Source organism: Acinonyx jubatus, chromosome E3 (assembly GCF_027475565.1).
Source record: "Acinonyx jubatus isolate Ajub_Pintada_27869175 chromosome E3, VMU_Ajub_asm_v1.0, whole genome shotgun sequence".
NCBI classification, from domain to species: domain Eukaryota; kingdom Metazoa; phylum Chordata; class Mammalia; order Carnivora; family Felidae; genus Acinonyx; species Acinonyx jubatus.
The window spans coordinates 28040282-28056636 of record NC_069398.1 but is presented as its reverse complement, the minus strand read 5'-3'; the positions used below and the strand labels follow the sequence as shown (position 1 = coordinate 28056636).

General features: G+C 52.6%; 1 long non-coding RNA gene across 1 annotated transcript; it reads right to left on the bottom strand.

Annotated features, from left to right (window-relative positions):
• Positions 1 to 3894: 3894 nt before the first annotated feature.
• Positions 3895 to 5463, bottom strand: LOC128313655 (uncharacterized). The gene is made up of 2 exons (XR_008294654.1): positions 5291 to 5463; positions 3895 to 4783 (listed from the first exon to the last, which is right to left on the bottom strand). It is a non-coding gene; the product is annotated as an uncharacterized LOC128313655 (long non-coding RNA).
• Between the last annotated feature and the right edge of the window lie 10892 nt (positions 5464 to 16355).

Below are 16355 nucleotides of genomic sequence, written 5' to 3'. Positions count from 1 at the left end.
AAAAGCTAAGGCCAAGGCCAAGTTCAGTACCTCCATTTCATACTCAATGGTGAAAGGTTGAAAGCTCTTCATCTAAGATCAGGAAAAGACAAAGATGTCCGCTCTCACCACTCCTAATCAACCCAGTACTGGAAACCCTAGCCGGAGCAGACGGGCAAGAAAAAGAAAGAAAAGCCATCAGAACTGAAAAGGAAGACGTGAAAACGTCTGCTTGAGGGGCGCCTGGGTGGCTCAGTCGGTTGAGCGTCCGACTCTTGATTTCGGTTCAGGTCATGATCTCGCAGGTTGTGGGTTCGAGCCCCACATCGGGCTCTGTGGTGTCAGCTCGGAGTCAGATTCAGTTCCTCTGTAACCCCCCACTCCTCCCCCACTGGCGCACGCACACTCTCTCTCTGTCTCTCAAAAATAAATAAACATTAAAAAAAAAAAAAAAAAGGAAATCCTGCCATTTGTGACAACGTGGCTGGACCTTGAGGGCATCGTGCTAAGTGAAAGAAGTCCCACAGAGAAAGACAGACACCATACGATCTCTCCTATACGTGGAATTTAAAATAAAAACAAAAACCAAACTCCTAGAAAAAGAGATCAGGTCTGTGGTTACTAGAAGCCCTTTATTATGTGTCGGGTAAAACTCAATAAAGCTAGTTGGAAGAAAAAAAAAAAAAAACTCCCGGGGGAGGGAAGAGTGGTGTCACCTGGGGTCAGCCCCACCTCCCCACCCCCCCCCCCCACCCCTACCCCCTCAGGCCTGGGCCTAGAAGGTGTCTCCAGTATTTGGGTTTTCTCCCTTCCATTTCCTAGCTGGCGTTTCTGCTCTAGGTAAACTGAGCTGCAGAAAAGCCAGAGGAAGGAAGCGTGTGGGAGGGTGACCGAGCATCCCAGCCCCCCCAGACCGAGGGGTTTCCCAGAACAGGGTTTATTGAGTTGGTGGCCCACCGTGGCCGCACGCGCTGCCCCATGGGAGGAGCTGGCCAAGGCCTGCAGGGTGGGCCCAGGGTGGCCTCAGGGGTCTCCCGAAGGTAGAGAGGCAGGGAGGGCTCAGGGAGTGGCCTCCCTAGGGGAGTCCCCTGAGCGCGTCAGAGAAGCTCTCTCTCTTCCCTTCGCTGGAGCCCTCGTCCTCCTCATACTCCCCACGAGGACCAGAGCTTCCAGAATACTGAAGTCACCCAGCCGGGAAACGGTGGGGCTGGGATTCAAACCCAGGCGTTCCCAGCCTCTCTATCCTTCTCCGACCGAAACCAGGAAGCAGGCAGCTTCATCACCCACCCACTCAGTCACCTGCCACGCCTGTGGGGACCAGGTGCTGCCCTCAGAGCGGAGGACTCTGGAGGACTCCAACACCCCTCCTGCCCCAGGAAGCCGCCCTTCCCAGGAGCTGGGAGAGAGGCCGGTCCGGGGGGCCCTGCACCAACCTAGGCTGAGGGAGGGTGGGCTGGACACTGCGGGTTCCCCGCCCCCCCCATGCCCATTCTCCTCTCCTTCCTTCCTACAGAACCCCGACTCTGTGCCTACTCAAGGTGCCACATTTCTCAGTCTCTCTTGAAGACAGAGGTAATCGTGTCACTAAATTCTTGCCCAGGACACGTGAAAGGCACCGAGCGTTGTTTCTAGGAAAGCACCTTCGGAGGGAGGCACGGACCCAAACTGCACTTTCCGCTTCCTCCTTTGTGCCACCAAGGATGGAGATGTGATGGCTGGAGCGGTAGCGGCTGTCTCAAGGCCAGGAGGGGACTCCAATGATGGAAGGCACGCAGTAAGGATGGTGAAGGAGCCAGGGACATTAAGAACGTCCTGGAGTCCTAGCTCCAGCCTTGAACCTCCTGTTTGTCATATGCTAAACCCTTGGTTTGTTTAAGCTGTACTTGGAGGACACTCTGTGTTATTCACAGCCACACACAGTCCCTGCCTGGTACAAAATACTTTTTGGAAGAGGAAATGCCTGAGTTTCGTCTTCAAGGAAGCAGTTCAGCAGCAGACTGAGCACAGGTAACACCAGCACCTTCCCGGCCGCAACACAGCTTTTTTTTTTTTTTTTTTTAACCCATTGCCCCTGGAAACCCTCATGAGGTTCCCTGAGCGGGAAAGAGGGCAGAGGTCACCATCCCTTCGAGGGCCCGAGGAACCACGGCTCCCAGGGGGTCTGTGACCACACTGTCCCCAGGCCTCCTGCCTCTGCCCAGCTCTCCCGCCTCCCCCCCCCCCGCCCCTGGCCCACTGCTCCGGGCCCCGCCTCCCCCCTGGGCCCCCTCTCCCTGCCCTGCAGAGACCACACTTCAGCCTCAAGCCAGCGCCCGCCCTGAGCCCTCGAGGAGCCGGGCCCCCGCTTCCCGGCAAGCGTGTTTCCACAGCCTGGTTTACAGTTGTTGAACTACTTTCGTCAAATTAATTAAATACACGCTAAATCCTCTCCAATTTGTTGGGCGATAAATCAGAGATGCTGAGATTGTGAAGTGCACAACAAAACCTGTTGATTCTGATAAAACCCACACGAGAGCCTGAGTCGAACGTCAGACAGTCCGGAATCTGCTTCTGCCGGGACATCGTCGGAGCGGGGCTTTGGGCTCCCGGGCCCCCCCCCCAGCGGCCAGGGTCCCCACCTGACATGGTGACTCAAGGCACAGAGGGAGGGGACAGGCTCCAGGTCACTGGAGAAAATGACGCACGGAGGCCAGGAAGGCAGAACATAGAGTCCTTACTCACATAGCCCTGGTGCCGTAGCACATATGGTAACTCAGGTCACACTCGGGTAACCCTCTGGAAGCAGACTGCTATCGCCCCACTGTGCAGAGGAGTAAGTGGAGACACAGCAAGTGACTGGCCAAGTGCACACAGTCCAGGGTGTAGAGGAGCCAGGAGAGGGCTGAGCAGTCCCCTGCCTCGGCTGCAGAGGCTGTGCTGGGCAGCACTATGCACACAGGATCCTCTTCTGGTTCTGCTTCTGGTCCCAGGCACGGCCTGGTCAGAACCAGTCACCACAGGCCAGACCCGAACCCCCCACCCCCCAGGCCGGCACGCCGGGGGCGCCACCCCCCCGAGCTCAGCCCAACCACGTGCTCTGGGCATCTTGGGGCCCAGAGCTCGGGTCACAGAGATCCAGATCCAGGCCTCGTCTCGGCTTCCACCCCAGTAAGGGGGCCCTGCAGGATTCCCCTCGCTGAGTCCCTGAGTCCCTCCAAGCAACACGGATTGAGCACGTCTTCCAAACCTCGAAACCCAAAGCGGATGGTCATTGTTGGCAGGGCTGAGGCTGCTTCTGGGGCCGATGGGGAAGAAGATGAGAACAGAGCTGGGCTGGCCCCTCCTGCCAGGGACAGTGCAGCCATGGGAACGAGTGAGGAGAGGGGACACCGAAGCTGAGGTTTTGAAGGATGAGTAGAAGTTCTCCAGACGGAGAAGGGAGGCCAGGCACCGAGTGGGGAGGGGGGATTCAGTCTGTCTGCGGGACACTGCCTTTGCCTCTCGATTTTTCCAGAAAGATCACTGGGGGTGGGGGGGTGGGGGGGCATTCGGTGTGGCTGACATAGGAACAAGGAAACGGCGGGGACTTGTCTGTGAAGGTGGTGAGTGGAGATGCTGCAGGGAGGCTGGGACACCAGGTAAGGGCCGTGGTCCCTGTGTACGACTGACAGCTGCAGAGACATTCGGGGCAGAGAGAAGTAGGAAGCAGTCGCTGGCCACAGACGCAGAGCTGGACCAGAACTAGAAAACCAGGAGTCTGGTGAAATGGTGCCGGTAAGAAGGGAGATGCCTGGAGCGGGGGGCGCCTCAGTGGGAAGGGCACTGATTCGAGGGTCAGTAATGGGGTACAGCCGACAGGAGGTGGCCTGGGGGCAGAGGAGGGAGGCAGGCATGGGGCGCCCCCTGCTTGCTCTGATGCGGGTAACGGTGCACACATTCGGGCTCCATCAGAAGCAGAGCCACTGTGAGTTTTATAGCACAGCAATTAGCCTTACTGCCCCGGGGGAGGGTCTGGGAAGTAAAGGTCCAAAGCGGGAAGTTTTACGGGGACCCGGGGACCGTCACCAGCCAGCCCTCTGTAGCAGAGGCACCAGCGGAGCTCGTGGACAAGCTGGAAGTCAGGCGGGTCCAGCAGCTGGCGCAGGAGGCCGGGGCCAGTGTAGACACCGACAGAAGTCTAGGGAAGGCCGCCTTGTCTTTGCAGCCTCCACTCGGTGAGATCACAGCCGAGCATCCGGTGGAAATACTGGGTCACTGTGAGTCAGCAGGGCCAGCAGTCTGGAGGGAGCACTGGCCGCGGATCAGGAGGAGGACATGTAGAAGAAGGAATGGGGACAAGCTGGCCCCCGCTGGCACTTCTGTGTCCGTCCCTCCCATCGCTAGCCATGGTGGCCCTCCAAGCACAGATTTCTCCACCGGCGAATTCCAACTCAGACTCCTAGAGGAGAGGAGATTCCAGGAAGCAAGTTTCCTGCCAGGCCACTTGACTCAGCACAAACCACCATGGAGGAAAGACACAGCCACTTGCTGAGACCAGGCATCCGGTTGTGGGTGGGGGGTGGGGGGTGGTTTACAGGTACACGGCCATGAGACCACGGTATAGTTGTGTATGTTGTTCACTGCTCAAGTGCTCTTGGCTAAGGGATCGGTGGGGGCTGAACCCCTGCCCCTGGCATGAAGCTGCTTCTTCCTGGAGGAAGGGGTGTCTTTTTCTAACTGGCATGAGATCCCCTTGGAGCGCGGGCAGGGGTGGGGAAAGAGTATGTGTTCCACGCTTGAGGAGTGTCCGTGGGCTTGAGCTGCTCCCAGGGCTTGTCTTTCCCACCTGAGGCCAGCAGAAAGGGGCCACAGGTTGGATTGAGGGTCGGACGAACCAGTAACAGGCTCAGGATGACCGTCCTAAAATCCCCAGAGGGCGGGGCTAGGCCCAGAAGAGGGGTGCAAAAGGGGATAGAGGCTGACTTACTCCGAGGGAGAATTTTGCTGTGGGCAGAGCTATTTCAGATAGAGCGAGCTGCCTTTGGAGGTGATGAGCTCCCGGTCCCCGGAGGTGTGCAAGCAGGACCGGAGACTGGGTCCAGGAGACATTAGGAAGCATCGGGTAACAGTTCCGCCCCCCCCCCCGCCCCGCCCTCCCCGCACCCTTCTCCCAGCTCACTTCTCTCTGGAACCAGCTTGGGTATTTAGAAGATTAATTTCATGTTTGTGCAAAGCAGGGGATTAGGAGGGGAGGAGACTGAAGTTCTCTGTAGGTTGTTAAGAAAACATCATCTAAAAAAAGACTCTGGCAAAATTGCTGTGGATACCAGTTACGGCTGAATGCGCCACTTACCTCCAACAACCCAGGGCTTTTAGCTGGTAATTTGCTGTCATTCTCCGCAGTTTCAAAACCCTCGGGCTCCGGGACGTTAGAAGACAGAGCACGAGGGGGTTGCCTCCTCCCTCAGAGCCGGAAGCCGTGGGGACGTCCTACCCTCAGCCGCTGTCCGGCCAGGGTCCGGGCTACAGACCTCACACACAATCCTGCTGTGGGGCTTCCTGGCTCCTCCGTGCACCGAGGCCGCCTCCTGCATTACATCTCAGCGCTCCTGGGGGAGCCAGGGGAGAGACGGAGGCTCAGAGAGGGCGTAGGTTCACCCCAGCACACACAGCAAGCTGCTGACTCCAGTCCAAAGCTCCTGCTCTGAGCTGCCATTTGCACAAGAGAAGGAGGCCGTGGGAGTCGCGACTCCACAGCAGGCCTTTCCCCGGGGCCCCAGGGGCACAGCCGCTGCCACTCGTGTCCTCCTTTTTTCTTTTTTTTTCGGTAACAGCCTTATTGCGATCTAATTCACATACCACACACTTCCCCTGTTTAAAGTATACACCTCGGGGCGCCTGGACGGCTCAGTGGGTTAAGCATCCGACTTCCGCTCAGGTCATGATCTCACGGTCCGTGGGTTCGAGCCCCGCGTGGGGCTCTGTACTGACAGCTCGGAGCCTGGAGCCTGCTTCGGAGTCTGTGTCTCCCTCTCTCTCTGCCCTTCCCCACTCACGTTCTGTCTCTCTCTCTCTCAAAAATAAATAAACATGAATAAAAGAAAGCATGCAAGTCAAGAGTTTTTTTGGTACGTTCACAGGGTTGCGCAGCTGTTGCCACAATCGATTTTTTTGGACATTTCCTTCGCCCCCCCTAAAGAAACCCTGTACTTTTCGATCGCCTTCCCAGGGCCCCCGGCAACCGCTAATCTGCTTTCTGTCGCTGCGGATTTGCCGATCCTGGGCATTCCGCAGGTGCAAACGATACGCTACGCGCTGCCCTCGCCCGGCACAGCGTTTTGAGGTCCCTCCACGCCGTAACATGTACCCGCACGCCCTTCCTTTTCCTAGCTGCATAATATCCCATTGTGATGCGCCTGCCATATCTTGTTCCTCCCCTCATCCACGGACGGACGTTTGGGTCGTTTCCACTTTCTAGTTGTTGTGAACGGTGCTGCGAGGGACACGGGTGGACAAGCTTTTGTGTGGGCGTGTGTTTCTGCGTCCCTTGGGTGCTGCTGTCTTTTTGAAGAGAAGACTAACCTGAGGGTGGGGAGAGGATCAGACAGGAAAGATCACAAAGGGCGGGGTGGTCTCTGCAGGCTTCCTGGAGAAGGCAGCACGGCCCTTGGGCTTGAAGGGCAGATAGGAAGGGGAGACACAAAGGGGCTGGGAGAGGCATTCCCTGGTGGGAGAAGCAGGTAAGCAGAGGTATGGAGAGGAGGCCATCCTGCTACCTTGGCATCTTTTGAAGTAGCCTCCAGAACTCTGGGAGGTGGGAGGTGGGAGGCCCCCGAGACATCAGTACCTCCTGGGAACTTGTTAGAAATGCACGTTCTTGGGCCCCACCCCGGCCCGCCGAATCGGAAGTGCTAGCGGTGGGCCCAGCATCCTGCGTTTACCGAGCCCTCTGGGCGATGCTCTCTCGGTTGAGATGCACCAGGGCCGTAGATGCTGCAGATGCTGAGTCAGACACCCAGCTGGGAAGAGCGTGAAGGGAAAGAGGAGAAAGAGAACCAGGAACCCAGTACGCGAGCTCCTGTCCGAATAGCTCCCAAACCCCACCTCTGCCCTCCCCCAGGTCCTGCCGGGCTGCCGTGTCTAACCTGAAGCGTCTAGTCTTCCCAAGTGCCCTTCTTGTGATATTGTCAGACCCAGAGAACAGCTAATCGGTAAACTGGGTTCTGGGCCAGCCCTCCTGTCTACCCAGACCTTGGGCTACCCCCTCCAGACATTCTGGCGGCAGCCGGCAGGTCAGATCTGGGTCTGAGCAGAAGCCAGGCAGAGGGCTGGGGAGGCGGGAAGCCTCTAGAAGGAAGTAGCTGAATGGCTTGGTGATCTCCATACTGGCAGGAGCAGGGGTGCTTCGGGCTGCTGTCCCCTCCCCCAGCACCCATGTAGCCAACCTTCCCCCCTCGCTCCCTCTGGTCCCTGCATGCCCTGCCCCAGCTCTCAGACCCCGCAGCTCAGCTCGGGAACGGTGTTCATTCATTCAGAATGCACCCCGGGTCACTGGGGACCTGGTGGTGCATCCTGGGCCCAGCCCAGAACAAGGGCAGGCTCCAGCGTGAGCACGGCCCCGGGGTCATTCCTGCATGAGTAACAGCACACTGGTGGGCACACGGGACGGGCAACACCCATCTTTGGGGGCCAGAGGGGGCTTCCTGCAAGAAATAATGTGTCCTCAGAGGACTGGAAGATAGGCAGAGCTTGGCCAAAAAGAGGAGAAGAGAGAGGCGCCTGAGGGGCTCAGTCAGTTTGAGCATCTGACTTTAGCTCAGGTCATGATCTCATGGTTTGTGAGTTCGAGCCCCGCGTCGGGCTCTGTGCTGCCAGCTCAGAGCCTGAAGCCTGCTTCGGATTCTGTCTCTGCCTCTCCCTTGCTCATGCTCTGTCTCTCTCTCTCTCAAAAACAAACAAACAAATAATAAATAAATAAATAAATAAATAAATAAATAATAAATAGATAAATAAAAAAGAGGAGGAGAGAGAGAATTCTCAGTCCAGAGATGAAAACTTCTGGCACCTTCTGTACCAGCACATGGCCCGGTGCTGCTGGAGGGGGCACGGACGGTGACCGAGAGGTGGACTGGGTGGTTGGTGGGTCCTAATGAGCCGAGTCCTGGAGATAGCCCAGCGCACGGTAGGAAAAATAGTCACTGTCCCGAAGGTGATGAGAAGCCCCAGAGGTCTTTAGGCTGGAGCCGGAGTGGTTAGATGAGCCTTTTTAAAAGATCATGCTCACTCCAACGTGGGGAAGGAGCCGGTGGGGGAGGCGGCCTAGGCCGGAAGAGAGGCTGGCGTTGAACTAACGGGGGACATCACAGCAATTGCTGGGTGTTCACCAAAGCCACTTCCTCGTCTCCCGGGGCACGTGACTAAGTTTTCCAGTGCTCCTGGCAACGAGGTATAGTCTTGCGGCTGCGCTCTGGCCCGATCCACGTGACGGGCGGTGATGGGCACGCTTCCAGGCCCCGTCCATCCACATCCCCCGTGCGTGGTTCTTTGCGCTCTCCCTCTTTCTGCCAGCTGCAGGTCGACACCCAGACTGACCTTGGAAGCCTCCGGTGGAAGACGGAGGGGCTGCCGTGATCCCGTGAATGAGGTGTCGGACGCGGGGCACGCGGAAGGAATGACAGCTCGGAGCCGTTTCCCTGGGGGAAACGTCCAGCCTGTCTGTGAATGAAACCGGCCAGGAAGAAGGAAGTCTCAGAAATAAGCCACGGCAGGGGTTTACTCATTACAGCAGCTCACTGACCACCCTGACGAGTACAGGAAGGAAACAGAGCAGTGCAGCTGTGATAACAAACCAGAAACGTGACACGGGCTTAGGAATTGGGTGGCAGATGATAAGGAACTAGGCTTATCTGGTTGGGGGGCCGGGGAGCCCCATGAAACCACGACGGAACTCTGGGTCTGGGTAATAATACCTTATAGGTTGGGTCTGCGGTAACCCCTGTTATCAGAACGCGTGCCCTGTGCCCTCTGAGCCTGTATGTAGCTTTAGGGAAAGTCGCTGGAAAAAGGCAGCGTGACCTGTGTGTGCCACGAATAAGACGTGGCAAGAAAGAGATGAGCTCAGGGGCGCCTGGGTGGCTCAGTCGGTGAAGCGGCCGACTTCGGCTCAGGTCATGATCTCGCTGTCCATGAGTTCGAGCCCCGCGTCGGGCTCTGTGCCGACAGCTCAGAGCCTGAAGCCTGTTTCGGATTCTGTGTCTCCCTCTCTCTGACCCCCTCCCCCCCGCCCCGTTCATGCTCTGTCTCTCTCTGTCTCAAAAATAAATAAACGTTAAAAAAAAAAATTAAAAAAAAAAAAAAAGAAAGAGATGAGCTCAGAAGAGACTGAACCAGTTCGCACACACAAACAGAAGGGAAGCGAGAGGATCCAGAAATGTGGGGCTTGTGGGGGTTTGAAAAACCAACTATTTCTGGCTTTTCACTTTACGCGTGTCAATAAAATTTACCCTGAAAAAAAAATGCCGCCAAGGAAGACGACCTAATTCAGGGGTTAGAAAATCATTTTAACAAAAACTCCAATTCACAGCGCCAGGGGATTCGATAAGAAAACAAAAAAGAGTTGGAAGGAATTTAAAATGTTTTTGCAGGGTGCCTGGGTGGCTCGGTCACTCAGGTGTCTGACTTTGGTTCAGGTCACGATCTCGCAGTTTGTGAGTTCAAGCCCCACGTCAGGCTCTGTGCTGACAGCTCAGAGCCTGGAGCCTGCTTCCGATTCTGTATCTCCTTCTCTCTCTGCCCCTCCCCCCCTTCAAAAATAAATAAACATCCAAAAAAATCTTCAATGTGTTTGGCAGAATTTTTATTTTTTATTTTATTTTTAAGTTTATTTACTTATTTTGAGAGAGAGAGAAAGAACCAGCAGGGGAGGGGCAGAGAGAGAGGAGGACAGAGGATCTGAAGTGGGCTCCACGCTGACAGCAGAGAGCCCGATGCGGGGCTCAAACTCATGAACCGTGAGATCACGACCCGAACCAGGGCTGGACGCTCAACCGACGGAGCCACCCAGGTGCCCCTGTGTTTGCTAGACTTTGTAAAATCTCATAAAAGTTACTGATGAGAAAGTAGGGGAAAAGAGAGACAGAAGATAAAAGGAAAGATGGGATGAAGGAGAATCAATGGCTGACACTGGGAACTCTAGAAGGAGAACTCAGAACACAAAGGGAATAAATTATCAAAGACACACCGAAGAGAAGTTTCCGGAACAGAGAGGCCACAAGGCTTCGGACTGAGCATCCAGCACAGTGAAGGAATCTAAAGAAAAGCCACAGAGACCCATCATGGAGACACCTCAGCAGACACACCCATGGTAAACAGACAGCGCTAAACATTTCTGGCGGGCAGAAGCGGAAGTCACCTACAGAGAAACTATCGGCCAACCGGCCACACCAGTCTCTTTCGCAGCACCGTCTACCAGAAGATAATAGAGCACTGCCTTCTATTTTCTGAGGGGAAGTGATTTTTAACCTAAAATTCTAGACCCAGTCAAACCAGCACCCAAACCAGAGGACCAGATTGTATTTTATGGGACATGCAAAGTCTCAGCTAGCCCATCGCTTACCCACTCTCCCTCCCCTCGCTCTCCCACCCCCCCCAGAGGAAAAAAGTAAGTAAACTGAGAAAGAGGAAGAAGTGGATGGTAAGCCACAGTGGTTCCAGCCCAAGGGGACAATGAAGGAAAGTTCTAGACTGGCAGTGTCCTGATCAGCAAAGAGGATGGGCACTGTTTACATAATCATAACAGGGGAAGCGCTTTATTTATTTTCGGCTTCCATAGTCAGCCTATAACAGAGCAGAGAAGACTTAATTCAGGCTAAGGAATGCACATATTTTCTGGGGCATGGGTGGCTCGGTCGGTTAAGTATCTAACTCTTGATTCCAGCTCAGGTCATGGTTCGTGGGACTGAGCCCTACCTCAGGCTCCGCACTGTCGTGGAGCCTGCTTGGGATTCTCTGTCTCCCTCTCTCTCTGCCCCTCTCCTGCTGGTGCATTCTCTCTCTCTCTCTCTCAAAAATAAATAAATAAACATTTAAAATGCACATATTTTCAAACGTGAGGGTGGAAACAGACACAAGACGGCTGTAGGGAGACCAGAGGGGGGGGAAGAGAGCCAGCATTAATGGGAGAAAGGTCCATAGCCTTATCGTATGCAGCAGGCTGTCAATAATTGCGGAAACAAAGTCTGAAGATAAATAATAACTATAAATGGGGGGATAGCTAACTGGGAGGAGAGGTGGGGCTGAAAGGGGGAGAAATAAGTTAGATCTTCAGGTCTCCAAGCAAGAGGTCACGCGATACCTACAACTGATAAATCCCAGCATAGGAGACACGTCCTCCTTATCGGGGGCTCGGCATCGCGGTGCCTCTCCCTTGTTTGGGGAACCCTCCTCCACCCATAGAAAGGGGGAAAGGCCAAATCCTCCTTCCCAGCCCTTCCTTGCAGCCAGGCTCAGATTCGGCCGCCGGCCCGGCTCGGCCGATCAGATGCGCTCGGCTGGACTGTGATTCCAAAGTCACGAGACAGAGGAGATGCCACCCGGCTTCCACCCTGGAGAAGCCAGAGCCGCCTGGGGGCGGCCACCCCGGCTTCTAGAAGCGGCTGGGAGCACAGAGCAACGTCCAGCATCCGGGGTGCTAGATACACAGTCTGCAGCACCCAGGGCCCGGAGCAGTCTTCACTGGGCCAACGCCGAGGCTTGAATCGGGGGTTCCCCCACCCCCCCAGATCTCCAGTCTCCTATTGGTGGGACCTCCCAGTAAGCTACTAATAAGTGCTCTTTCTATTTAAATTACCCAGAGCTGGTTTCTATCGCCTCCAACTCAAAATGCCGATGGATAAGAGCAGTATGAGCTTGTTCTTAGAGATCAGAAGGTAATCTCCAGGTAGAAGTAAGGAGGAAGTGGTTACACATACAGGGTAACTGAGGATGGGGGGCTGGACGAGGGTGGGGGGTAAGACTTGCTGCTTTTCCTCATCTAAGCCTCTCTATGTGATCTTTTTCTTCATGTGCATTCATTCATCTGATGACAATTTAATTTATATATCTATATATTTGTGTGTGTGTGTGTGTGTGTGTGTGTGTGTGTGTGAGAGAGAGAGAGAGAGGGAGAGAGGGAACAAGCAGAGAGAGAGAGGGAGACAGAGGTACAGAGGTTCCGAAGCAGGCTCCAGGTTCCGTGCTGATGGCAGAGAGACTGGGCTTGAACCCATGAATCCGTGACCCATGAGATCGTGACCAGAGGCAAAGTCAGATACCTAACCTACTGAGCCACCCAGGCACCTATATATATTTTTTCTTCTCCTTCTTCTCCTTCTCCTTCCTCTTCTTCTTCTTCTTCTTCTTCCTCTTCTTTTTAATTTTCAGGATCAAGTTCTAGTTGATGATAACTCTCAGGTTGTGACGGTTGAGGGGGACGTGGCTGAGTGGTACGGACAGGAAGTGCCGGCAGGAATGTGGCATAGGTGACCCACCAGGCACACAGGCCACCAGGCTGGTGGCATGAGAGAAAGTCTGAGTGGGGGCCTGATGTCTTCCCTGAATGAGAGGTGAGACCAGGCTCTGTACTTGGCCCACTGCCCAAGCTCATCCCCCTGGCCACCTGCTGGTCCGTCCTGCCTCATGCCCATACCCGCCCAAATCCTGAGAGAAGTCCGTAAGCACCCCCCACCTGGCCCTCACAACGTCCCACACCAGCATGTGCACAATAGGGAGGGGATATACTTTTCAGACAGCCCAGCAGTGATGTAGGGAAGGAACACAGAAACTAAATACATTTTCCCAGAAGCAGAGGATTTTGCACGGGAGGAGGGAGGACAGGGCTACCGTTGGCAAACATCTGCAGCATATCCAAGGAGGAGAGGTAGACTGGCTGTGGTCGGGGACCCCAGTTGCTGAGCCATCGGCAACAGGTGGATGCCAAAGGCAGTTGGACTTGGGTTCCAATAAGTCCACTTGAAGGAGTGAGTTCCCCATCAAGGGAGGTATGTAAGTAGAGGCCACACATCTACCCAGGAAGCTCATACCCATGCATGGGATGAGCATCTCCTCCAGTGCCAAAACTCTAAGAAAGGGACCAGAAGGAGAAGAAGGAGGAGGAGGAGGAGGAGGAGGAGGAGGAGGAAGAGGAGGAGGAGAGCAGGGGGAGGGTGGGGAGAGCGAAACAGGCCCAAGGCAAGAGAGGAGATGTCACAATAGCAGCTGACAGAACAGCAGCTCAAGATGGAAACATGCCTTTATTTGTGAGGAATTTGTTTCAGCAAATGAGAGACAGTGATGATGCTCAGGCTGTCTCCTGAAATGAGTACCATCTGGGGAAAAAAAAAAAAGTCTAAATTCAACAGGACTGATTTTTTTTTTTCCACTAATGAACTAAAGCCAAGTTTTGTGCCTGTCCTGCTGCATCTTTCCAGAAAGAAGCTCTTTAGTCCCGCGAGAGGGGCCACCTTTCCGGCCAGATAAAGGAGAAGTCCCAGGTCAGAGGCTCTTTGTAAAACAATGTTTATTGTGAAATACATTGTTCCAAATTTCACATTCATTATCCCCTTGCTTTTCTCTTTAAAACCACCCACATCTGTATCTCTAAGTGATGTATTGTTCCCTTTGCTTCTCTGTGACCTTAAGATAAATGGAGACCATCCTGGATACGCGTCTATGACTTTCTTCTTTTGCTAAATACCCTTTGGAGGTTGATTTACATTGATGCGTGTGGCTGTATTTAATTTGTTTTTATTCTCAATAGCATTCTACCCCATGAACATGGATTATTATTTTTTTATTAACCGTGGATTGAGAGGTTTTTCTGCTTAAATTTCCAAATGTATACTGTCTTTCGAGTTATCTATTTCCCATTGATTTCGAAATTAATTTCACTGTGGTCCTAAAATACAGTCTTATGGAACACATCCTTTGAAAGTTGTTGAAGCTAGCTTTATGAACGAATGTGGTCATTTCTCATAAGTGTATGTGTGCCCTTGGGGAAAAAAAATATTCTCCCATCGTTGGGTACAATGTTCTCTGTATGGCTGCTTTAAGTTTGTGATATGTACTATTAAATCTTTTAAGTGCTTTCTTATTTTTATCCACTTGATTTATAAGTTATTGTAACCATTAAGTTTAACTGTTCCATTATAATATTGGACTTTCATATCTCCTTTTATATCTGTCAATTCTTGCTTTAAATACCTTAGGCTATGAGGGGCTCCTGGGTGGCTCAATCGGTTAAGCATCCAACTTTGGCTCAGGTCATGATCTCACGGTTCATGTGTTCGGAGCCCCGTGTCAGGCTCTGTGCTGACATCTCAGAGCCTGGAGCCTGCCTCCCATTCTGTGTTTTCCTCTCTCTCTGCCCTCCCCCGCTGAGCTCTCTCTCTCCCTCCCTCCCCCGGCTGAAAAATAAATAACCATTTAAAAAAGTTTAAATATCTTAGGCTGTGTGATTAAGGTATAAAATATTCAAATTGTCTATCTTCCTATTGAATTAATTCTTTTTTATTTCCCATTGACCTTCTTTATCTCTGATAATGCTTTTGGCCTGAATTACAGTCTGTTTTTTTCTTTCTTTCGGACATTAATATAGTTATCCTGTTTTTCTTTTCTTATTTTTTTCATTTTCCTAGAACATATCTTTTTTCCTTTGATTCTCCATCTTTCCATATCCTTAATGTTTTTCTGTGTGTGTGTATGTGTGTGTGTATATATCCCTTGTAAATAGTATATTGTTGGATTCTCATTTAATGTTCTTTGACAGTCTTTGCCTTTTAACTAGAGAGTTTAGCTCATTTATATTTTAGTGATTGGTGATCAGTTTGGAAGGTTCTATCTTTTTACTTTTTATTTATTACTTATTTTTAAAATTTTTAATAGATTTTGTTTAAAGTTTACTTATTTTGAAAGAGAGAGAGAGAGAGAGAGAGAGCGAGCAGGGGAGGAGCAGAGAGAGAGAGGGAGAGAGAGAATCCCAAGCAGCTTCTGCACTGTCAGCACAGAGCCTGATGTAGGGCTCAAATTCATAAACCACGAGATCATGACCTGAGCCAAAATCAAGAGTCAGATGCTTAACTGACTGAGCCATCCAGGCTTCCCTTTATTTATTTTTTAAATGCTTATTTATTTTGAAAGAGAGAGAATCGAGAGAAAGAATGGAGGAGGGGCAGAGAGAGAGGGAGAGAGAGAGAGAGAGAGAGAGGGAGAATCCCAAGCAGACTCTGTCTCACAAACCATTGAAGTCATGACCTGAGCTGAGGTCAAGAGTCAGATGCTTAACTGACTAAGCCGCCCAGGAGCCCCTTATTTTTTTATTTTTATTTTTAAAAAGATTAAATGAAGCCCAGAAGGGTTAAGTGGCTGCCCCATTAGCAGGTGCCAACCTTGGGATTCAAACCCGTGCCATTGGCCCCAGGGTCAGAGCATGCACTAGGCTGAATGGCCCCTGACCTCTCCAGCCTCTGGGGATCTCCATATGAGAGCTGAAACAAGAAGACAGGGCGTGGCCTCGTTCAACCTCCGCAGGGGACATGCGCATTGGGCAAATAGAAATTGTCACCACCCTGCAGAGATTCATGATAACAGTGAAAGCACTGTGAGCGTTGATGGCACATTTGGATTACAGATAAACTTTAGTGAGCGGGTGAATTCACAAACCCGGCATCCGCAAAAAACGCAGCTGGACTGTATATAACCTTCTTTTATTCTCTGCCACACAATCGGCTCAATAATTATTTGCCCAGTTCTTTATAAGTGCATTTCTGGGTGGCAATGCTGGGCAAAATGGCCGATGTGTCTGTGCTTCAGAATATTCATGTACATAATAGAATAATACCGGTTCAGAGGACCTCATGGGATCACGTCCAAGGGCTCAGCAAATAATGAAGGGGTTACTTCTTGCATCCTTATATTGGCACTGAACCCACACATGCAGTGACTGCCGGGCCCCAAGCACCATTTCCAGTTAATCTCACAGAATTAATGTTTATGTAGGGGCACCTGGGTGGCTCAGTTAGTTAAGTGTCCGACTCTGGCTCAGGTCACCATCTCTCGGTTTGTGAGTTCGAGCCCCACGTCGGGCTCTGTGCTGACAGCTCAGAGCCTGGAGCCTGCTTCGGATTGTGCCTCCCTGTCTCTCTCTGCCCCTCCCCAACTCGTGCTGTCTCTCTCTGTCTTTCAAAAATAACTACACGTTTCAAAAAATGTATTAAAAAAAGAAGAAAGTTCGCATAGCCAGGAAATGTCCTAGAAACTGTCTGACCTCACTCCACTTCTCTTGTTGGCCATTTAATAAACCTTGCTTGCACCCTGGCTATGAGTCCAACGCAGAGGGCTGCTTGACAACGGGAACGCTAGAGCTAACTCAAGAGATAATCAAG